General features: G+C 36.7%; 2 pseudogenes; one reads left to right on the plus strand and one right to left on the minus strand.

The window, feature by feature from the left end:
- Positions 1 to 6,917, minus strand: part of LOC149800523 (uncharacterized) — a 46,866-nt pseudogene extending 39,949 nt beyond the window's left edge.
- Positions 6,918 to 20,910: 13,993 nt separating this feature from the next.
- LOC149800524 (uncharacterized) lies at positions 20,911 to 24,827 on the plus strand (annotated as a pseudogene).
- The last annotated feature ends 413 nt before the right edge of the window (positions 24,828 to 25,240 follow it).

Consider the following 25,240-nt stretch of genomic DNA (forward strand, 5'->3'; position numbering starts at 1 on the left):
GACGGCAGTCTTCCGTGCATCGTCGATCTGCTGTAGGTCAGTGGTCAATCCAGGACACATGGTCCTGATGTTCCAGGTTGCAAAACGAAGAGTTGGAGTCTTTTAATTTCTTCTTTTAGTCTTTCCTGGTGCAGAGTTTTGTGGCCCACTTATCGAGATGGTTCTCTAAGCTCCACGCACCCAGTGAAGCAGGCAGGCCATGGCGGGCAGCACTTTACTGACTGGGGGCTGCCCAGCTTGAGGCGGGCGGTAGCTGTCCAGTGAGACCTGATGATCTCTCCCACCGTCAGAAGTAACCCCTGGCGCCAAGCTCTACGCCAATCGAGCTTTGACTTAGAACCGGTAAACTGCTACTTCTCGTGTTGTGCCGACGCCGTACGACGACGCTGGAGTGCCCTCTCCAGTGGAGCTATGAAGCCTGGGCAGGGTGGTATGGAGAATCAGCTGTTGCCCATGCAGCAGATCCCCCCTCTCCACGCAGCTGGTGTGCCCAAGGGAACGACGAATGCCGATACAGCTTGGCAACAACGGCGTCGCAGGAGTTGCCGGAATGACGTTGAAGTCAATGTCATACCGCCTTAGGGACTCCATCTCCGGATTTTCTGTCGGGGTTTACTCCCTTAGCCTTTCCCATGAGTGGGTATAGCCACAAGGCAGCAGAGGTTTGGAATCGGAGTTTTCCTTCTCCTAGATGAGCTACCATCCAAGGTTTACGAGTCCCATCTACCCGAAGCAACTGGTTTTAAGGCGCCAGTGGGCCGCCTTCACCCCTTCTCCTGTTAGTAGAAAACATGGTCTGCCGGGCTTCAAATCTAAGCCACTCGGGAAGGCCAGGAGCTGGATTTTAGTTGACAGAGGCAGTAAGAGACGCAGGCCGTATGGGGCATTTTGGAGGATTGGGGCGCTTGTCTCCCACTCCCACCCCGGGCAATGTCAACCTTAGACCACCAAGCAAACCTAACAACATGCTTAACTCCTACAGCAGAACAACTCGATAACTGCCTGCGTTCATTGCTTGACAAACATGCCCCAGCTACCGTGTGCAGAGTATCAATTCAAAAGTGTTCTCTGTGGTATAGCAGTGTTAGGGACCAGCTTCGCACTGCTAAAAGAGACCGCCGTAAAGCTGAGAGGCTTTGGCTTTCCACCAGACTCACTATTCATAAGCAAATCTATGAAGCCGCTAAGAAGAATGTCACAAATATAGTCCATGCAGCAAAATCAGCCCAGTACACTACTAAGATCATGAAAAGTTGCGGCTGCAATGAGCACTTCATGATTACTAACAAGCTAATGTCAAGGAACAAATCTACATCACTTCCAACTACCTTGTCTCCAGTCGAGCTTCTTGACATGTTTGCAAATTTCTTCTGTGACAAAGTACAAACCATTAGAGATAAGCTTGACACTACAATTTCAACTGACTCGTCGTCACCATACAGCTTGGATACAGAATTTGAGTGGCAACCATTAGCAGCATTTGAACCTGACTCTATGGATTTCGTACGTACAATCCTGATGAAGAGTACACCAAAATCATGTGAACTTTATCCAATTCCAACATCGCTGCTGCTTGAGTGCTTAGATCCAGTATTGCCTTCACTAACTGATGTTATAAATACCTCTCTCTCATCAGGGGAATTCACATAATTTTTCAAAACTGCCATTGTAAAGCCGCTGCTGAAGAAACCAACACTAGACCATAGCGATTTAAAGAACTACCGCACAGTTACTAATCTCCCATTCATACCAAACATCTTTGAAAAGGTTGTTCTATCCCAGCTTGTATCTCATTTGAATTCAAACAGTCTTTCTAGCAATGTACAATCTGCATATCGCCCCTGCTACAGTACTGTAAATACTCTTCTAAACGTAGTTAATGACATTCTCTCTGCTTTGTACAGCGGAAAGATTACAGTCCTCACCCTCCTTGATATGTCTGCAGCATTTGACATCATTAATCATGATATATTACTTCACCGTTTCCAGCATCTGTTTGGCATTCATGATACAGCCTTACTGTGGCTCAAGTCCTACTTGGTCAACAGGACACAAATTGTGTCTGCAAATGGCATACACTCAAGCCCAGTTCTAAATTGTGGTGTTCCATAGGGGTCTGTTCTTGGACCTGTTCTCTTCAGTCTATACACTCAGCCGCTCTCAAGTGTCATAGATCATCATCCAGTGTCTCACCAATTGTACGCAGATGACACGCAAATATACAAATCTAGCCACCCAACTGAAGTTGATGCTACCATCCAAGGTGTAGAGAGGTGCGTTTCTGATGTGAAATCATGGATGACTTGTAACAAGCTGCAGATGAATGATGATATAACTGAGGCAATTCTGATCCCAACACAAAGACTTTCTTGTTCACATCCTTTACATCAAACAATAAATATCAGCACCACCAACATTAAATTCACATAATCAGTACGAAACCTAGGTGTTATTCTGGACAGTACTCTCACACTGCACCAACATGTCATGAATATATGCAAGGCTGCATATCTTGAGCTGAGACGCATCAGCTCCATTTTTAAATATATTTCAGTTGATGCCACTAAAACACTTGTGTGTTCATTAGGTCTTTAAAGACTTGACTATTGTAACTCAATTCTGTCTGGTTCATCTCAATATTTACTCCAGAAACTTCAAAAAGTTCAGACCACGGCTGCTCGAATCATACTTAGAGTACCACGATCAGAGCACACCTCCCCGCGGCTATGTACACTACACTGGCTATCCATTCGATCCAGAATCAAACACAAAATTTGTTCTCTGTGCTACGTTTCATTTACGGACTCTAGTCCAACATACCTATCCGACTTCACCCATGTGTACACACCATCAAGATACTTACGCTCCTCTTCTGACATTCGTATACTCATCATTTCCAATATGAAAACAAAGTCATATGGACAGCGTTCTTTTGCATACCAGGGCCCAGCAACGTGGAATGAATTGCGAACTGAACTTAGACACAAAGACACAGTGATACCATTCAAGATAGCTCTCAAAACTCACTTATTTCGACTGCAAGAACAAAATTAAAGACCTAATAATGTTTCCTACCTTAAATATTCTCAGCATGTTTTTTTATGTTATCTAATTTCATGGTGTTTGTTTTTGTAATCATATCATTCTATATGTTTTTTATCTTATGTGTTGTCTAATGTTGTAAAGCTCTTAGAACTTTCAAAGATTAGGCGCTCTACAAAGTCCTCATTATTATTATTATTATTATTATTATTATATCGCATTTGCACCTGTCTACGATAATAACCGAATGCAACCGTCGACCACTTTCGGTATTTAGTGAAAACAAAGTGTGACGTCACATTTTGAACACTTGTTGTAAACAAAGATCGAGTTGGCATCGTCATATTATGGAAAAGTTCAAGAAACTCAACACGAAAGCTGCGATTCAGAAGGAAGTGAATTGTAAATTTTGCGGGTTTGCGCCATTCGAATAAGGGGAGGTAATAAGCCCGTTTGATTCTGATAGTGTTGTAGAAGGGCTGAAGGCACCCAAATTAATCTGTACCAGTTTGAACTCTATATTTCCAATACCCACGAATCCGAAGTTGCAGATGAAGATGACGATGAAGAAAGACAAGATAACTTGAGGGACAAATTCATGGTAATTGCTTTCTGAGTATGTCTACGGACGTAAGTTACGATAAATATATGTATCCGACGGTACTGTTCAACATTCTCCTGTTTGTTTATAAATGGAATTTGTCTCACCTGTAATAAAGACTGTATAAGTGTATTGCATTTCATGGGTATATACGTATTTATACGTGGATAAGTAAAAGGTACAAGTCAAAATTTCAAATTTCTCATATTATGCTAATAGTTGATTTTTATAAACTATGATATAAACTTTTTTTTCTGTGGTAAGCATCTACTTGCAACTTCTTTTTTCTTTCATATTTAATTTAATTCCACAGTGTTGTAATGCAGGTTTTATCTATTTCTGACTTTAATACGTTTATGTCACCGTACTGTACTATTCATGTGTTCATAAATATGAGACTAAATTGGACAAGCAGAGCACTATACAATAAATAAGGAAACTCTGTTTTATGTGTAATTGTGGAGATTGTTTGGTAATGCCCACAGCAAGGGAACGTGTATGTTGTTCTGACATAAAGTCAGAAGTGTCTGAAATGAATACAATGTATAACACACCATCCAGGGTCCAGTCCAGTTTGTCTATACATCCATGTTTTAAACGTTGCATGCTACCAGTATAGACAACAATTTGGAGAAGAACAACGTCCAGAACAAGGAAATGAGTAAGAAAAATGTCTTAATAAGATTTCATGTTCTTTTGTTTTCATGATCTATGCATTGACAGCACAGTATTGGGGTTATTAATACAGCAAATAAATAAACCTCTTTTTCCAGTCAGTTTATGCTTTCATGGATTGAACCCCTTTTCTGGAGGCCTACACTGTTTAACCTTTATAACCACAGTGATAGTAATAAATCATGCCAAAACAACAAAATATATACATGTACAATTATTGTTTTATTTCATTTTTTGTGTCGGAAAATTAAAAGGTAATATATATACAATATGAAAAGCAATATATATATATATATATATATATATATATATATATATATATATATATATATATATATATATATACACATATATACATATATACATATGCACAGATTATATTTGGAATCATTTAACTTTATGGATATCATACAGAATAATGATAAATCACACTGGGCCATTACTAACACTATCTACTAAAACTTTTGATTAACTAATTTGATCTAATGCATAAAGCACATTTTAATTCAACTTAATTTTCAGAAGACATATACAGCATATAGACAATATGCTTAGTGGTGTTGGCACTTCGTGGGCACCGAAGTGAGGGTCATCATTCCGTCATGTGTTGTTCAGAGGATACGGACTGCCTTTCCTGATCAAAACCTGAACTACACTGGCTTTCATGAGGCTGACAGCCTGCTAAGAAGATTTCGAGTAGCAATATCCTTGTCAGGCCTCTCATACAGACTACATAATGGTGGTGGTACATCTACCTGAAGTTTTCATGAGATATTCAACATAATCTGCAAATTAAATTTAATATGCATTGTATTGTACAAGCCATAAACTGCAGTTTTTTTTTGAAGTTAATTCAGAAATTAAAAATATTTGTCTTTACTATCGTTTGCATATTGTTATTATTTTATCGCAGGGCAAAATCATAGTTTTAAAATTAAATGAGTGTCAACTTTAACAAATACTTTGCCTTTACTGTATGAATTTACTTTTTAAAAAATGATATATGTTCTTACACTAGGTACAACAGTATTTATATATCTAAGTGATATATTCCTTTCTGTTTATTAATTACTAATGTATTATCTTACCATATGTTGAGTCAACAAGGATTTTCCTGACAGTGTATTCTTCTTTCTTGTACCTTGGATCCATTAATTTATATATGGCTCTCCCATCCTTAGTGCATGTTTGCTCTCTTTGGCTGTTTTTATTAAAATGCAATGCAGCTAGCCAAAACCTATTTAAAAGTAAAAAAGATGCAATGTATATAATTCTATCAGAATACAGATAATTTATTTTTATAGATACTTTATTTGCAAACATTCCAAAACACTAAAAACTGTTTTACAATTTTACACTGCAGGATATCAAAAGATCAGATCTTGATATATATAATTTAATTTGAAGATGAATACACTGGACTTTAAATAAAAACCTGAAAAACCAGAATCAGTATGTTTTTGTCTGCATTAATGTAAGATTTACCTTGAAAGCATTCCATGATAGGAAAAACCAATCATCGATTGATCATGGAGTGGCATTCCTCCATTGTTGTTTTCCATATGACAGCATCGGTACATCTTTTTCTCATTTGTCTGCCGATCACACTCTCTTCAAGCTTTTAAAATACTTTAAGTTATAAAATATATTCATCAAGACTTGGTTTTATGCTATCTTGCATACAAATTGAAGTCTGCACTAGCGAAATTCTATCTAAAGTCAATAAATTACAGGACCAATAGAGTTAAGTCAAAGTCACGTGATTATATGACATGTACACCATAAGATGCTTCTGCTTATCAAATATCTATGAACAATAAGAAATAAATCTGCTAATCGAACAAACTCGATGGACCCAAAAACATTGTTGCCAATAATACAAGTATTTAAAAATATATATATATTTCAACCATTTTTAAAAATCTGGTTTCAGCAACTTCTTTTGTCTCTCTCTTCCCTCCAAAGTACCATGTTCACATGATACAAATAAATCACCATGGTCAGAATGCACATTACTGATGTGGCTTTTAACAGACAGCCAGTTTTCCAGCATTACTTCTTACTTTTGGTCAGGCGATGATGCTGCAGTCCAGTTCAGGTGGTTGACCAAACTCTGTATCCATGGAGTTATATCCAAACAGTCTTTTTCTTTTGATAAGTCAAAGAGTTTCTTTTTCAGTCCTGTGTATAGAAACATACATTAGGAGCATCATGAAATGTTTGTTTCAACAATCTTAAGTCAAATGGAAGTTTTTTTTTTAAAAAATCCTATTTTATTAACTGATTGAACAAGATGTTATATTATGAATATCTAAAACTTCACATTAAAAACATTAGCATTTGTTGCATTGACAGTTATTTTACTCTGGTTCTTCTTCACTTCATAAAGACAAGATAACAATGACTATCAATGCAAAATCATTTTGATTTTTCTTTACCTTTAGCAACATGCCAGACCTCCAAAATAATGTTGAGTATCTGTCATATTTTCCCTCACCCATTTCACTATTTGGGCATGTCTGTCTGTAATTTGGGATTTGATTGGAATCCCATGGTACTTAAAGAATTCGACACTCCTTACAAGACCTTCCTTTTCCATGTAGCAGCTGCTCTTTGCCTAAATAATCTGTAACATAATGTTGGCACAATATTAAATCATATGCAATTTTATATTTGATTTTGAGGTGTTTAATGCAACAATATTTCACTTACACCCTGTCAACCGGCTTTATTCGTAATGCCAATTTTAACAATAATTCAGTTGTTTTGTGTTGGCTAGTTTAACTTTTGTAGGAAGCTGTATTATCTGTACAAAACCTCAAAAATGCACAAGCAACTGACAAACTTGACGATGTTAGGTCAAGCCAAGTACACCTTGTTCCAAATGGGATTCGAAACTATAACCTTGTGGCAAGCTCAAAACATTTCATGTCTGTGTATATATATGTGTACAATCTGATTCACACATTAGTCCGACAATGAAATATATATGTAGGTCTTCTAAATCTACCAGCAGAAAGATTTTTGTATTCACATGGTCAATCAAAGTTGAAGGCATCATGAAAATTTTGACAATATTTATAAAATGTTTATATCTCAGTTCATGACTAATTAGATATGTACTGCATTTGTTTTGGAAACAGTGAAGGAACATTCTACAGGGTACAAATGGAAATAATGTTGTGACTGATCTGTTGATTATCATATATATAATAATATGGTACTTGTCATTAACACTCACCCTTGCTGTTTCTTCCTCTGAATAGCCACTTCTCATTTTCTTTGGAAGTGACACTTGACAAGTTATTTCCTCTGATAGTGACAACATTTCAAACCTACACAGCTGATGCTTTGTTGTTGACGGTTCTGATACAATTGCAGTTACCTTGGCTTGGTTGTCGGTTTCCTTCACACAGTGGATAGAAGGGACGGCATCGTCATTGAGTTTGACTTTCTTTGGTGCCCTATATATGGATAGATTTTGTAAAAATCAAAAGAGCAAACTGAGATGGTCCGACCGAGTTTTCTGCCCTCTGCTCCTTTCATTTCACACTAGAATGTTTCCTATTTAGGTACATATTTGAAGTTGAGCCTATATATGCTCTATCCACCTACGACGAAGTGCTTGGAATGCATGGAAAACCCATCAGCATTTATATTCCCACAATTTGCTGCAACACTCCTGACCCCGCTGCCCTTGCTTGTACCTCCACGATCTCCTCTGGGCAAGATTGTGATGATAAAACGTTTCAAACTAATATGGAACGGAACACGTGCTTTGTTTATGTTTCGATATTAACGGAAATAAGGTGTGTTCAAAATATGACGTAAGGCGATCTACACACTCTGGAAATTACCGAGCGATAAAATCTGTCCGATGTGTGTTATTTTCGAAAACACACCTGAGTGTATTTCTTAGTTATTATGGCGAAATTTTTCATCGTTTTATATATATATATATATTTTATACCACTTCCAGATTTTATTTTCTATTCAAATGATATTGAATGTTATTTACTTTATCTACACTGGTATGCACTTTAAGACTCTCGACTGTAAATGCAACGCGTGCCATGACCTTGTGTTATTATTTTGATGTTAGATTCCTTATAAGTCAAACAAATTTCTCTGGGTTAATGCAACAAGACAAACTAGATGGAGTCTGTCATGCAGATAATTTTACAAGCAAATTACATTAGTAACAGCAAGGGTGCAAGAAGCAATCTTTAACGCACAAGCATTCCTTTTTTTTAACGAGAGAGACCCTCGTATACATACAGAACGATTTAGAAATGTCGATGCCACGCCAACTTGCAGACCTACATATAAGTCAACGTCATCTATCAAACAGAATACAACACGAAATGAAGAGGTAAAGTTGCCACTTAAATCTTAGCTTAGAAACACGAGTTAGCTGAACGTCTTAAGTCAGCCGCTTGCTCAAGGGTCCTGCAGAGTTAGATTAAAGTAGAGTTATCGCTTTTCATTGCCCTAAAGTCCCAGTTTATATTCATGTCCTAACATTTGACTCCAAGGAAGCTTGAGAAAGGTTGAATGTTTCCCCAAAGAGATTTTATTCTGACTGAATTGTCCAGTGGAAATCTAGGAGGATGAAATTTTGCGAGAATGACTTTCAAAGCAGGACACATCAGTTGTTAAAACATTTACAACATGAGTTTAAGGGTTTAATTCTTTGCCTGAATTTGGTTAAGGACTTTTGATATATACACTATTCTTTCTTGTTATAACAGTAAAGAGCCCTAACGCTCTAACGATAATTAATCAACAGCCTTACACTCTAACGATAATCAATCAACACCATTAAAGCTGTAAAGATAATCAATCAACAGCACTAACACTCTAAATATAATCAATCAACAGCCCTAACGCTGTAAAGATAGTCAATCAACAACCCTAACGCTGTAAAGATAATCAATCAACATCATTAAAGCTGTAAAGATAACCAATCAACAACACTAACACTCTAAATATAATCAATCAACAGCCCTAACGCTGTAAAGATAATCAATCAACAGCCCTAACGTTGTAAAGATAATCAATCAACAACACTAACACTCTAAATATAATCAATCAACAGCCCTAACGCTGTAAAGATAATCAATCAACAACCCTAACGCTGTAAAGATCAGCAGTCAACAGCTCTAACGCTGTAAATATAATCAATCAACAGCCCTAACGCTGTAAAGATAAGCAGTCAACAGCTCTAACGCTCTAAAGATAACCAACAGCCCTAACGCTGTAAAGATAATCAATCAACAGCTCTAACCCTGTACAGATAAGCAGTCAACAACCCTAACGCTGCAAAGATAACCAACATCCCTAACGCTGTAAAGATAATCAATCAACAACCCTAACGCTGTAAAGATAATCAATCAACAGCTCTAACGCTGTAAAGATAAACAGTTAACAGCCCTAACGCTCTAAAGATAACCAACAGCTCTAACGCTGTAAAGATAATCAATCAACAACCCTAACGCTGTAAAGATAAGGAGTACAATTCCTGGCTATAGTGTGTATGTGTGTCTGTGTGTGTGAGGGTGTTTGTGTGATTCGGATTTTTCACGTACATTTAGTAATTGTTCAGTCACATTGCTGCAAGGTCTGCAGTGTGGCAGTTTATTGTGATGTTTTGCACTGGGGCATCATGCCGCAGAAAAGTAGCATCATGTCCTGCCCAACCACATTATCTTAACACCAGGCCAATCAGTCCTAACACTAGCCTCATAATGCTGAGTGACACTTCTTTGATTTCTTTGACATGATTCAGCCTGGGTTCCAACCCGTGACCTCCCGCATCCGAGGCGGACACTCTAACCACTAAGACCAACGGAGTGATAACGAAAAACCTGTCGAAATACTTAACTGAGTATAGAGCGGCAAATATTAGGTATCGTATTCAAAACTTGAACATGGCCTAATGTTTCATATAAAGAAAGGTATTGTACACTCTGTCAATTGCATGAAATAAGTAATGGATATTATTATCTTCCATCTTGTTTTTATTTTTCATGATGAAAGACAACTATTGCATTTTCTGGACAAACTCTTATCAATATAATCAATTAATGAATACAAGTAAAATAAGGCTCTTGAAAACTTTTGCAGATTCTTAGAGTGTGTTTTCCTGATTTGTTTAAAGCCCTGTGCTATGACGTCACGACGTTGTCGTGTTCTATTTTTTATATGCCTCATGTGTTGCAAACTTTCAACCTGAGTGTAATAAATCATTCCTTTGTCTTTCCTTTTTTTAAAAATAAATTCCTGACCAATTTTCTTTACAGTCGTTTCATTTAGGGATCTGTTTAATTAATGTGCTATATCTATTTAAAAGTCACATATGAAAACTAGTATATGTGAAATGTCAATCAATGAAGCCATTGATGATAACTATAATATTCTTGGCTTCACATTAGCTCATATTCGTCTTAATGTGTTTTTAACTAATTAGTATTGACTGCCTTGATACACATTATAGGTGCAAGAGAAGAAACTGTAATGGAGGAAATGCAGATATCCAAACATAATCGTATCTGCCACTTCCTAAAATGAACAATACTAAACAAATGGGCTAAATCCACACGAGTCTACTCAACTTGATTTCTGCGTGTTTCTTCTACACCGCCATATTGCACCAGATTTATTATATTGGACATAATTCAGAATTCACTTCAAAGCTCTCTCAGGTCGCGTTTGTCACTGTCCTTAATGCTCTCTCAGGTCGCGTCTGTCACTGTCCTTAATGCGTTATTACAGTGTTAATATACTGCAGTCAGGACTAAAATCAAATTATTATGGTTCTCAAGGAGCCTAGCAACCAGTTTTAGACAAGATTCGAGTATCGGATTATATAAATATGCTTCACAGTGGTATCTATAAAATCAATCTACTGCTTCTCCGATCATCATGGAGTTTTCATCATATGGTTCCATTTGCACCTTTGAAGCAATCTTATGATAAGAGAATGTGTTATATAAATCATAGATTTTGCTGGTAATGAACTGTTTTATTGTACCAGCTGTATACTTTTATTCAGATATAAGATAGTGAAGTTTCTAACTAAGACTATTACCTCGAAAGTTATGTCATTAAAACATGATGATAAAATCTCGTGTGCAGCAGATATTAGAAAAGTAATTAAAAATAAAGATCGACTCTTTAAAATTTGTATACTAAGAAGGCCAGGTATATTAATTAATATGACTAATTCTTTCGACAATCAAAAGGTAACTGGATACGATAAAATGCTGAAAACTTTGACAATAACTATTTCAATTCAATTAGGTAAAATTATCCAATAAATCATAGGAACATTGCCTTCCCTTCCTCGTGAAAGAGGGATATAAATCGATCCGTCTATCTGTCACCCTATATTCAAACTTCGTAGTACTGGTATGTTATTTGAACTCATTATTTGGAAATAATTTTTGTTTATTGCATAGCGAAAATTGAACATGGCAAGTACACAATGCAGAAGATATATTGATACATTTCAATGGTGGCAAACAAATGAATATACATCATTAAAAATCCTTTTCTCTATTCCATAGGGAGCGAACGTTTGGCGAATCATTACATTTTATTATTGCACATATCGTGAGTCATTATGTATTACAGTTATTAGAGAGATTTTCATCCATATATATAATTTGGACAGATTTATCAGACGCTTAAGATAATTGTTCTTTATTTGAAGCTGCCCATATTTTCTGATGTTTTAAATAGACTTACAATTTAATAATTCAGCGAGTTTTGAAGGTCTGGCCCAGCAAATAATTCACCATTGTTTCAACTCTATGATCATAAACCAAGTAAGAAAAAGAAGAAGAAAAAAAAACGAACGTTTTTTAAAACATAACAAATAATTTAATTATCAATCTTATACAAATAATATACAAGACGAGCTGACAGTGCTATTGATTGAATGTAAAATAATCATAAGACGTGCTATTTAAATCTAAAATAATCGAATGTTCCGAATGAATTTCCGATCTTCGAATGTACTGGTCTGCCAACAGTCCTGATGCATCAAAATGGCATTGCCCAGAAATCATTTGAATAATTTACAATAGCCTCAGAAAACTCTTAGTCAAATGAGCACTTTGTAGTTACAATGAATAATCCAAGCGAATGTTTCCTCTAAAAAATATAGAAATACAATGTTAAATAGTCTGAAGATTGATATTACAACAATAACATAATAAGTAAGTCTGAAAATTTGTTCAGCGAAAGGTAATTAGACAAGCATAAGACGTGAAAATACATTTCTACAACTCTCTAAATGACACTTTGAAAACATCTTACGTCTTGACAGGGGCAACTTGAGCTAACACATCCAATGGAAAATGACTTAATTCTTCTAAGAACCCATCTGACCCAAAACTGCCAATGTGAAATTGTCAACAGGTGTTATTATTATAATGATTATTATTATCATTATTATTATTATTATTATTATTATTATTATTATTATTATTATCATTATTATTATTATTATTATTATTATTAACAATCGTAAAACACCTTCGTCAACAACTATTTATAGATCCTACGCTATCTACGTTGTTAATAACTTGAAAATAGAATTTTATAACTGTGTGCAAAAATCAACTATATAATATCTTGATAATAAATGATCATTACAATTTACTGTCATAAACAAACATTACGAATATTGTAGGTACAATAGCTTACCAAGAATTACAAAAATGATATAGATATACATAATAACACAATATATGTGTTTACCTGGGAGATGAGGATGTCTTTCAAAAATGATATAGATATACATAATAACACGATATATGTGGTCACCTGGAAGATGAGGATGTCTTTCCAAAAATGATATAGATATACATATTAACACGATATATGTGTTTACCTGGAAGATGAGGATGTCTTTCCAAAAATGATATAGATATACATAATAACACGATATATGTGTTTACCTGGAAGATGAGGATGTCTTTCTCAAAGGATGACAGTGATATTGATCTTCAAGTCAATTAAAAAAAGGACATGTTCTCTAGAAGCAGGATGTACATTCTATGTACATGTTTGAATATTCAAATTATGTCATTATGTTATTAACTTTGGAATGTATTTTCGAAATGTTTGTATTGCAATCCAGTTTAAGTATTCTTTATATCCAAAAATCATGGACAAATGTTGATAGTTATCAAATGCAGCTGGTGCTTAACGTGCTTCGTAAAACGTAAAACCCGTTGTTGAAACAATGGCAAAAAACTCCCATAATTATTGATTACTTGTACTCACAAACCCTTATAAAAATTTACCACAGTCTAATAATCATATCATTTAAAAAAGAACAGCGATAAACATTGACATTTCTGTACTCGAGTGACACACATAAATCCATCAAAGTAGCACTGCATCTAAAACTTCTTTTAACATGCTCATACATAGAATAGTATTAATGGGTTTCCCCCCACTATTCCTTAATTTAAATAACTTCAACTATAATGTATATCCGACCAAACACTCAGAGGCTTTTTGTTTAAAAAATTCAATTAAAGCGCAAAATAATTTCTTACGTGAATTTAGACAACAAGTAACTAAACCATGCAATATAAAAATGTTATGCACATTCTCTTAACCCGGACTGAGTTTCAATACAAGCCTGATTTACAGATGCCTATTCTATAAGTTTGTTGTAAAGATTATAAGTGAAAAGTTTACTTAATGCTTTTAATAGACTGCTACATGTACACATTTTGAACTTATTAATTTGCCATTTTTAGAGATAATAATTCAACACCCAGGAAACAACTATTGTAACCTAAATAATATTAAATCGTTTTAACAAATTTAACTACAATGTATTTTGTTACCGTGAATCAAAACTTAATTATCAGTTTGTATGGTCGACTACTCTTTCCACTTTTTAATTGTCAAATGGCTTTACCATTCTCTTCTTTTGTAATAAATGTATTCAGGTCTCCAGTGTCTTTACCATTCTCTTATTATGTAATACATACATTCAATTATCCAATAAATTTACCTATCTGTTCTTATGTAATACTTATATTCAGGTCTCTAATGTCTTTACCTATCTCTTCTTAAGTAATACATATATTAGGTCTCCAGTGTCTTTACAATTCTCGTCTTATGTAATACATACATTCAATTATCCAATACATTTACCTATCTGTTCTTATGTAATACATATATTCAGTTCTCTAATGACTGTACATATCTCTTCTTATGTAATACATATATCCAGTTCTCCTATGGCTTTACCTATCTCTTCTTATATAATTTAAAGCTCACTCCAAACATATTCGTTATGAATTTCCATGGTATCATTCCCAACATTAAAATAAGGAGGCTACGAAATATTATTATTTTGGAAGACACGTACGTACAAATTCATTAACAGTTATTTCGATTACTTATTTGATAATGAATCCCTTTAATATGCACCAATATCCTTTCGATTAGTTTTGGAACCCACGGTAATTAAATTAGGAAAGCGTCGGACACGTAATTCAAGTGTAGCGAGTTCGATGCTCACCCAGGCCAGATCAGATTGGCTTCCAATGTGTGTCTTTAGGAAACGTGTGTGTGTGTGTGTGTGTGTGTGTGTGTGTGTGTGTGTGTGTGTGTGATTTGCATTGTTAACGTATCGCTACGATGTCTGCAGTGTGGCAGTTTATAGTGATGTCTAACATTGGGGTATCATGCCGCAGACATGTAGCATTATGTCCCACCCAGTCACATTATTTTGACACCAGGCCGACCAGTTCTAACACTGGCCTCCTAATGCTGAGCGCCTAGCGAGGCAGCCATTGGTACCATTTTTGTAAGTCTTTTGGCCTGACTCGTCCGTTGTTGGAAGCCGCGACTTCCCGCTTGTGCTTGCATGCGTGCGTGCGTGCGTGTGTGTGTCTGTGTGTGTGTGTGTGTGTGTGTGTGTGTGTTTGTGATTTGGATTTTTCACGTAGCTTTAACAATCTTTGAGTCAGATCGCTACGATGTCTGCAGTGTGGCAGTTTATGGTGATGTCTAGCACTGGGGCATCATGCCGCAGACACGTAGCATTATGTCCCACTAGCCACATTATCATGACACCAGGCCGACCAGTCCTAACACTAACCTCTTAGTGCTGAACGCCAAGCGATGCAACTGTTAGTACCATTTTTGTAAGTCTTTGGTATGACTCGGACAGTGATCGAACCCACGACCTCCCGCATCCGAGGCGGACGCTCTCACCACTAGGAAAGGTACTTAGCTACTGTTTAGTTGTCACACTATAGAAAGTATTGTGTTATAACTGCTGTCACACACACACACACACACACACACACACACACACACACACACACACACAAGTAACCAGCCACCTTTTTAAAATTCACATTTAACTTTTTTTTCGAAGGGAGTGCATGTTTCAGTCATGTGTATCATATAAATTCTTTCTTTTGGAAAAGACTCGGCACTGATAAAATTGCATTTTTAATTTTAATTTCATATTCCGCATCAAACGAATGCGAATCACGGTTTATTATAACAACTTCTGACGACTTGCAACATGAAAATCGTTTTCCAATATCCTTGTTCAATATATAGATAATCATTCTTATTATATGATCATTTTTGTCTTTACAGTGTCAGAATCGTGCAATATTGTACGATATTGCACACCTTCGGATTGCACTCAGTTGCATTACACATGTGTTCAATAGTGTATTAGGAACTACTTTCTAAATAAATCATGTACACTCATGTAGTGGACGCTATACGTTTTGGTTGATTAATTGTTTTCTGAATGAAATAAAGCAGATGTTTTGTGGACTGCCACATACCATCTGCTTGGCAATATTCCGTATTAACTGTTTTAACACATTTCGGATTTAGGCTATCAATAGTGGCCAGACAGGTAAAACAAACTGCTGGGTCCCTACAAATGACACGCAAGTGACAAGCATAAAGGTGTCTTCTTTTGATGGTGACGAGAATGGCAAAAATATACTTATATATGGTTTTACGTCCTGAATGTCCTCAAACTGTACTTTCTAAGTTCCTCAAATCCAAATTATACGAACCAAGGGTTGTAAGGCTTGATTACACATTTCTAAAATGTACTGTAATTTTACTGCACACAAAATGAAATAAAGATTATATTCCATAGGGTTATTTTTTTTTTTTTTTTTTTTTGATAATTACAATTTAAAGACTTCATAGTTCCCACGCATTATGATTTGAAACATTAAATGACAGAAGAGAAACACACTTGCAGATGTCATCGCGCTGCTCTCGCTGCTGAAATCAGATGTACATCATGTAAAATTGACACAAATAAATCTCTTCACTATCACGAAATTTAGTAGAATCGACAAAAATATCAAAATCTATTCATTCCAGACTAAATGGAAAGGTTGTTGCTATGCGCATTCATTCACGATATGACTATAAATTTCAATTTTATGTAGACCAAAACGCCATTTTCTTTCAAAGGTGACTAAGTTCAAATTTATCCTGGAGGAGTTATGTGCGCATTAATAATGCTATTGTTGTTTACTGATTAATCTGCGCTTGTGTTTTAGGTTTGCAATACGGCATATATTCAGCAACGTTGTTTCTTGCAGTTAAGTTTTTGTTTATATAATTAAGCATTATGAAGAATAAGAAAATGCGCATATAATATAAAGGTTACTGCGTTTGCATGTGAAAATATGAACTCGTTTTTTCGGATGGATTTACTGCACTCCCCAGGTCGTGTAGTATTTCCATCTGAAAAAAAAAACTCGTTCATATTTTTCCATACAAATGCAGTAATCTATAATTTCAATTACGCGTCTTTTACATTTTGTTTTTGTCCCGTTTATCTTGTTCTCGCAATTCTCCGATATTTGTCTAATAAAGAAAATATTCTGGATCGCTGCCTTAACGACATTTCCTTTTGGGTCATTTCATTTTAAACGGTATAAAAGTATCCAGAAAATATGTCCACAAGTTGTCTTTAGTCGCTATCAGCAAGACAATAGGATACCCATCGACAGTTGGAACTTTCATTTTCAGCAATTTGGAACGTACCTCTAAACCTTGTATGCATGATTTCAGAATTTTGTTAAATTGATGTTTCTCTAAACCTTGTAACAGTATGAATGATTTCAGAATTGTGTTAAATTGATGTTTCTCTAAACCCTGTATCGGTATGAATGATTTCAGAATTGTGTTAAATTGATGTGTCTCTAAACCCTGTAACAATATGAATGATTTCAGAATTGTGTTCAATTGACGTTTCTCTAAACCTTGTAACGGTATGAATGATTTCAGAATTGTGTTAAATTGACGTTTCTCTAAACCTTGTAACTGAATGAATGATTTCAGAATTGAGTTAAATTGATGTTTTTCTAAACCTTGTAACGGTATGAATGATTTCAGAATTGTGTTAAATTGACGTTTCTCTAAACCTTGTAAATGTATGAATGATTTCAGAATTGTGTTAAATAGATGTTTCTCTAAACCTTGTAACGGTATGAATAATTTCAGAATTGTATTAAATAGATGTTTCTCTAAACCTTGTAACGATATGAATGATTTCAAAATAAATTGTGTTAAATTGATGTTTCTCTAAACCTTGTAACTGTATGAATGATTTCAGAATTGTGTTAAATAGATGTTTCTCTAAACCTTGTAACGGTATGAATGATTTCAGAATTGTACTAAATTGATGTTCCTCTAAACCGTTTAACGATATGAATGATTGCAAAATAAACTGTGTTAAATTGATGTTTCTCTAAACCTTGTAACTGTATGAATGATTTCAGAATTGTGTTAAATAGATGTTTCTCTAAACCTTGTAACTGTATGAATGATTTCAGTATTGTGTTTAACTGATGTTTCTCTAAACCCTGTATCGGTATGAATGATTTCAGAATTGTGTTAAATTGACGTTTTTCTAAACCTTGTAACGGTATGAATGATTTCAGAATTGTGTTAAATAGACGTTTCTCTAAACCTTGTAACGGTATGAATGATTTCAGAATTGTGTTAAATTGATGTTTCTCTAAACCCTGTATCGGTATGAATGATTTCATAATTGTGTTAAATTGACGTTTTTCTAAACCTTGTAACGGTATGAATGATTACAGAATTGTGTTAAATTGATGTGATTCTAAACCCTGTATCGGTATGAATGATTTCATAATTGTGTTAAACTGACGTTTTTCTAAACCTTGTAACGATATGAATGATTTCAGAATTGTGCTAAATTGATGTTTCTCTAAACCCTGTAACGGTATGAATGATTTTAGAATTGTGTTAAACTGATGTTTCTCTAAACCTTGTATCGGTATGAATGATTTCAGAATTGTGTTAAATTGATGTTTCTCTAAACCTTGTAACGATATGAATGATTTCAGAATTGTGTTAAATTGATGTTTCTCTAAACCCTGTAACGGTATGAATGATTTCAGAATTGTGCTAAATTGATGTTTCTCTAAACCCTGTATCGGTATGAATGATTACAGAATTGTGTTAAATTGATGTTTCTCTAAACCCTGTATCGGTATGAATAATTTCAGAATTGTATTAAATAGATGTTTCTCTAAACCTTGTAAAGATATGAATGATTTGAAAATAAATTGTGTTAAATTGATGTTTCTCTAAACCTTGTAACTGTATGAATGTCACAGAATAAGGCAAATAAATAACTTGGTTTTGTTTTAAAACAATTAGACTATTTCTCGTTGTACATGCGTACAACGTTATATAGGGTGAATGTGTTTTTCCAGGTAAGCGACTGTATTACATGTACCTAGCCACAGATTACTTGTGTCAGGTATCATGATTAACATGAGGTGCACGGGTACTCTACCCCGACTTGTACTCACTCTCCTATGCATTTAAGTAAGACGAATCACGAAAAACCACACTGGTCATTTTTGGATCACGTCAAGGAGTGTACACTCTCCTTTATTCTCCAGCCATAGGGGTAAGTGTTAAATTTACAGTCTATTTATTTGATAGGAGAAGCTTATTCGGTTTGTACTGTGTTATCGCGTAATAATGTTTATTACAACGCAGATTTTTAAAAGTAATATCATATATATATATAGAAATTATGCATAAACTAATATGTCCCATTTGGTTTTGTTATAGCTGCTTATGTGAATCTGTAGCTGCGTCTGTGCGTCTGTGTCTGTGTTGGCAGCTGTGTCTGTGTTGGCAGTAGCTGTGTCTGTGTTGGAAGCTATTTCTGTGTTGGAAAATGATTCTGACTGTGTTCGTAACTGACTGTTGTAGTAGCTGTATATTATGGTAGCTGACCGTGTCTGTAGCCGTGAATGTATATGAAATGTTATAGTGAATATAACTAGAGCGGTCCGAAGCTGTACGAAGCAGTATAAAGTTTCATGGAGTCATCTGGAGCTTCCAAAACAACGCTATCTGTTGTGATAAGATTATTGTGAAGTTTAGTCGTGATAAGATTATTGTGAATCTTAGTTGTGATAAAATTATTGTGAATCTTAGTCGTGATAAGATTATTGTGAATCTTAGTCATGATAAGATTGTTTTGAATCTTTAGTTGTGACAAAGATTATTGTGAAACTTTAGTTGTTTCAAAGATTGTTTTGAATCTTTAGGTGTGTCAAAGATTATTTTGAATCTTAAGTTGTTTCAAAGACTATTTTTTGAATCTTTATAATGTTATTCTTGTTGAACAACATGCTGTTTAAGTGGTAAGTGCAGTCCATGAGGGTTCTTGGATCTGCACTTCATTTTATTCAATATTTGTTTTGTTTATTTTCAATTGTATTTTTTTTTACATCATATATTTAATCATTAACTCATTCATAAATTTCCATCTTTCTTACATTGTGTTTGGCTTGTTCATTTCGTCCAAAAACCCACTCGGTTACAATTCTGCGACAATGGTGTCAGAAGTGGGATATTTTGGATTAAGTGAACCGTCATCAGTGTTTGTGAAAGTAAACTCTTATTGTTTATATTCGTGTGTGACCTTCTTGAGAAGACAATCAAGTAGGTGTTTATTTTGTTTAGTAGTTCTAGGTCTGTGGGTCTAGTATAAATACTTATTCATTTTTTGAGTTGCCTTCATTAGGAATAGTTTCTTTTGTTAAATTAAATTTTTGTTACTATTAATCATGTCATCACTTAAGGACTTGGTCGCCTTAGGTAAAGAACTTGGGTAAGAGGGTGAAAGTTTAAGGGAATTTATTAAGGAAGAACAAGCCAGGGAGAAGGATGAAAGGGTTAGGGCGAGGGAATTAGAAAGGGAAGAACAAGCCCGGGAGAGAGATGAAAAGGTAAAGGAGATGGAAATGACCAAACAGCTTGAACGGGAAAAAAGGGAAACAGAGGAAAGGCGGGCAGAATTAGAGAAGGAAAAGATGGAGTTAGAAAAACAGTTCGAAAGGGAAAAGATAGAACTAGAAAAACAGGCCGAGAAGGAAAGGATAGAATGGGAAAGGGGAGCTGAGAGGGAGAAAATAGAGTTAGCAACAGCTAGAAAAGGAGAGCACGATTCTGCCTCTAGTAAATTAAAGGGTCCCAAACTACCCCTCTTTGACGATGAGAAAGATAACATGGATAGTTATCTTCATCGGTTTGAGCGGTTTGCCGAGAACCAGAAGTGGAGTCGAAATGACTGGGCACTGCATCTCAGTGCTTTATTAAAAGGTAAAGCGCTGGATGTGTACTCGCGACTTCCTAGAGACGATGTGTTCAAATACGACGTTCTGAAGGAAGCACTTCTAAAAAGGTACGAGCTGACTGAACAGGGTTTTCGTACAAAGTTCAGGTGTAGCAAGCCCGAGAAGGGAAAAACCTTTGATCAGTTCATCGTTAGAATAGCGAACTATTTTCAGCGGTGGATTGAATGCGGCAAAGCGGTGAAAACGTTTGATGGGTTGACTGATTTCTTGCTCAGAGATCAACTGTTGAACACAGTGAGGAGGGAACTAGGTCAGTTTCTGAAAGAGAAAGTCTATTCAAACGTTCAGGATATGGCTAAACAAGCCGATTTTTATGCCGAGGCTCATGGGGGAACCCAGAACGTGGTTTCAAAAGATTTTAAGTCTGGAAACCAGTCTACGAGACCGATGCCTAGGGAGCTTGTGAAATCAGCTGAGGCAAGTAGGTCAGTTAGGGACACAGGTCGTCAGGGTGTACAATGTTTCTTTTGTAAGGAATGGGGTCATATTCAAGTAAAATGTCCTAATAGAAAGGGATTTATGCATAAGGTAGCCGTGGCTATACAGAATAAAAGTGTATCTGGTAATATGGTGCAGGTAGAACCAGGTATTCATACACTTGGCACGTGTCTTTTTCCCGAACCGCGAGTACCATCCACGAGAGGTTTCGTGAACGGTCGAGAAATCGTAGCATTACGTGACACTGGTTGCACGGCTGTAGTGATCAAACGTAGTCTCGTGCAGGATAACCAAATGCTCAGATGGGAGTCCCCATGCATGCTACTCGATCAAACGATCGGTCGCATTCCCGTAGCAAGGATCACAGTAGAAATACCTTTCTTAACCGGAACTGTAGATGCCCTTTGTATGGAAAACCCTATTTACGATCTGACGATCGGTAATGTTGAAGGTTCCCGTCTTCCAACCATGGCAGATTTCAGAATACCTTTGGCCCAGGCAGTCGAAACGCGAGCGCAAACCAGGCGAGAGAAAAACGCGCTTCAGAAATGAATAGTCCCTAAATCGATCTCCGGAATTTCGCGTGATGAATTCAAACGAGAACAAGAACGTGATGAATCGATCAAGATTGTCAGTGAGAAAATCGCGTCCGGTGCAATTAGACACTGCAAGGGTGGGGGCAGCTCGAGATTCATTCGTAGGAACGGGCTAATTCATAGGGAGTTTATCACTCCGGAGGGTAAGAGATATTGGCAAGTGGTCGTACCCCAGAGATACAGATCTCAAGTACTTAGGGTGGCCCATGAGTCTAGCATGGCAGGACACCTAGGTAAGGCGAAGACCATCAGTAGAGTAGTCGCTGAATTCTACTGGCCTGGTGTTAATGGCGATGTCACGCGGTTCTGTAGGTCTTGTGACGTATGCCAGAAAACCGTATGTAAGGGAAGGGTTATAAGGGTACCCTTGGGACAGATGCCATTAATAGATACACCGTTTAAAAGAGTGGCGGTGGATATTGTAGCCCCAATACAACCAGTTACCGAAAGGAAGAACCGGTATATTCTTACTCTTGTGGATTACGCAACCAGATATCCCGAAGCTGTAGCGTTACCAACTATTGAAACAGAACGGGTGGCTGAAGCATTGGTTGACATCTTCAGTAGGGTAGGGGTGCCAGAAGAAATCCTTACGGATTGTGGTGCTCAATTCACCTCCGACCTCATGAGTGAAATAAGTAGACTGTTATCAATCAAACAGCTAAACACTACCCCATACCATCCGATGTGTAATGGACTGGTAGAGAAATTTAATGGAACCCTTAAAAGTATGCTACGAAAGATGTGCGCGGAACGTCCGCAAGACTGGGACCGTTATTTGAACGCAGTTCTGTTCGCGTACCGTGAAGTACCGCAAGAAAGTTTAGGGTTTTCACCCTTCGAATTGCTGTAAGGAAGAACAGTTCGAGGCCCGATGCGGATACTACGCGAACTGTGGACAGGTGACGTCCCAAGCGAGGAAATAAAAACTACATACCAGTACGTGTTAGATCTGAGAGAGAAACTTGAAAGTACATGCCAGATGGCACGCGACGAATTAATGAAATCGGGACGTAGATATGCCAAGTATTATAACCGCAGAGCGCGAGATAGGAAATTTCTTGTAGGAGATCAGGTTTTATTGCTTCTTCCTACCAGCACAAATAAATTACTAGTCCAGTGGAAAGGTCCCTACGAAGTTAAGGAGGTCAAGAATGACATGGACTACAAAATTGACATAGACGGTAATTTAAAGACATTCCATGCTAACATGCTTAAGTTGTACATCAAGAGACAGAGCGACAAAGTAGAAAAAGGAGTCTTGAATGTCGTTTGTACGGCAGTCATCGACGACGACTTGGGAGAATCAGAACACGAGGTTCCCCTTGAGTGTCCCTTGGGTGTTGCAAGGGAAGGGGTAGATCAAGTCGATGTGAGTGCAGAGTTGACCAATGACCAGCGTCAAAAAATTAATGCGCTTTTGGTTAAATACTCTGATGTATTCACCGACAGACCAGGTTGTACAACCTTTAGTAGACCTCAAAATTAAACTGAATACATCTGACCCCATTAGAATCAAAGGTTATCCGGTACCATACAACGCACGAGAAGGTGTGGACGAAGAGGTGAGTAAAATGTTGGATCTGGGGGTGATTGAACCCTCCAACTCGCCATATTCTCCTGTAGTGCTAGTCAGAAAAAAAGATGGGACGAACAGATTCTGTATCGACTTTCGACAGTTAAATAAAATTACGGTGTTCGATGCAGAACCAATGCCAGATATGGAGGGTCTATTTGCGAAGTTGTCGGGAAACCGATGGATTTCCAAATTAGATCTGTCCAAGGGATATTGGCAGGTTCACGTTGTTCAAGAGTCCCGTACATTGACAGCATTTGCGACCCAGAAAGGATTATATCAATTCAAGGTAATGCCATTCGGGTTAGTAGGTGCCAGTGCCACCTGTTGTCGTTTGATGCGAAAGTTGCTAAGGGGTTTAGCAAGCGTTGATAGCTTTGTAGATGACATATTTGTGTACACGAATACTTGGAGTGAGCACGTGTCCGTCTTGGGAACTCTTCGATAGACTCCGCAGAGCGAACCTCACAGTCAGACCCACTAAATGCAGTATTGGCTATACAGATTTAGATTGTTTGGGTCATAGGCTCAGTGGTTTGGGTCAGTTGAAACCTTGCCCCAAGCAAGTGGAAGCGATTGGGAACGTACCTAAACCGGACAACAAAACACAAGTTCGTTCGTTTCTAGGTCTAGTAGGGTTTTATAGAAAGTATATACCAAACTTTGCAGCCATTGCTAGCCCACTGTCTGATCTGACAAAGAAGGGGCAACCCAACAAAGTAGAGTGGGGACCACCACAGGATATAGCTTTTCGCACGTTGAAAGAAAAACTCGTCAGTGCACCTATATTAATATTGCCAGATATTAGCAAACCCTTCATTTTAAGAACAGATGCCTCTGAAACTGGGTTGGGAGCAGTTTTACTGCAAGAGCAAGATAACAATAAGTTACCCGTAGCTTACTCGAGTAGAAAATTGCTACCCAGGGAGAAAAACTATTCAGTTATTGAGAAAGAGTGTTTGGCCGTAGTGTGGGGATTTGGGAAGTACCATGCATATCTTTTTGGGAGAGATTTTGTTACCGAAACTGATCACCAACCCCTATTGTATTTAAACAAGGCCAAGGTCGCTAACGCCCGATTGATGCGTTTGGCGCTGACACTACAACCATATCGCTTTCGTGTAGAGGCAATAAGAGGGGTTGAGAATATAGTGGCAGACTACTTGAGTAGAACATGATTAAAAATTTGGATAATTTTTTTTTTGTACAGAAAATCCAGATGGCGGTACTACCGGTGTAAATAGTGTAACATATCGATAGTAGTTATTTTTCTTTTTATTCTGTGAGGGTTTTTATATCTAAAAAAATGTGTGCATTTTTTTTCTTCTGAGGGGGAAGGTATTATCACAGAATAAGGCAAATAAATAACTTGGTTTTGTCTTAAAACAATTAGACTATTTCTCGTTGTACATGCGTACAACGTTATATAGGGTGAATGTGTTTTTCCAGGTAAGCGACTGTATTACATGTACCTAGTCACAGATTATTTGTGTCAGGTATCATGATTAACATGAGGTGCACGGGCATTCTACCCCGACTTGTACTCACTCTCCTATGGATTTAAGTAAGACGAATCACGAAAAACCACACT

This window comes from Sinohyriopsis cumingii, chromosome 4 (assembly GCF_028554795.1).
Source record: "Sinohyriopsis cumingii isolate HCF-2022 chromosome 4, ASM2855479v2, whole genome shotgun sequence".
In the NCBI taxonomy this organism is placed as follows: domain Eukaryota; kingdom Metazoa; phylum Mollusca; class Bivalvia; order Unionida; family Unionidae; genus Sinohyriopsis; species Sinohyriopsis cumingii.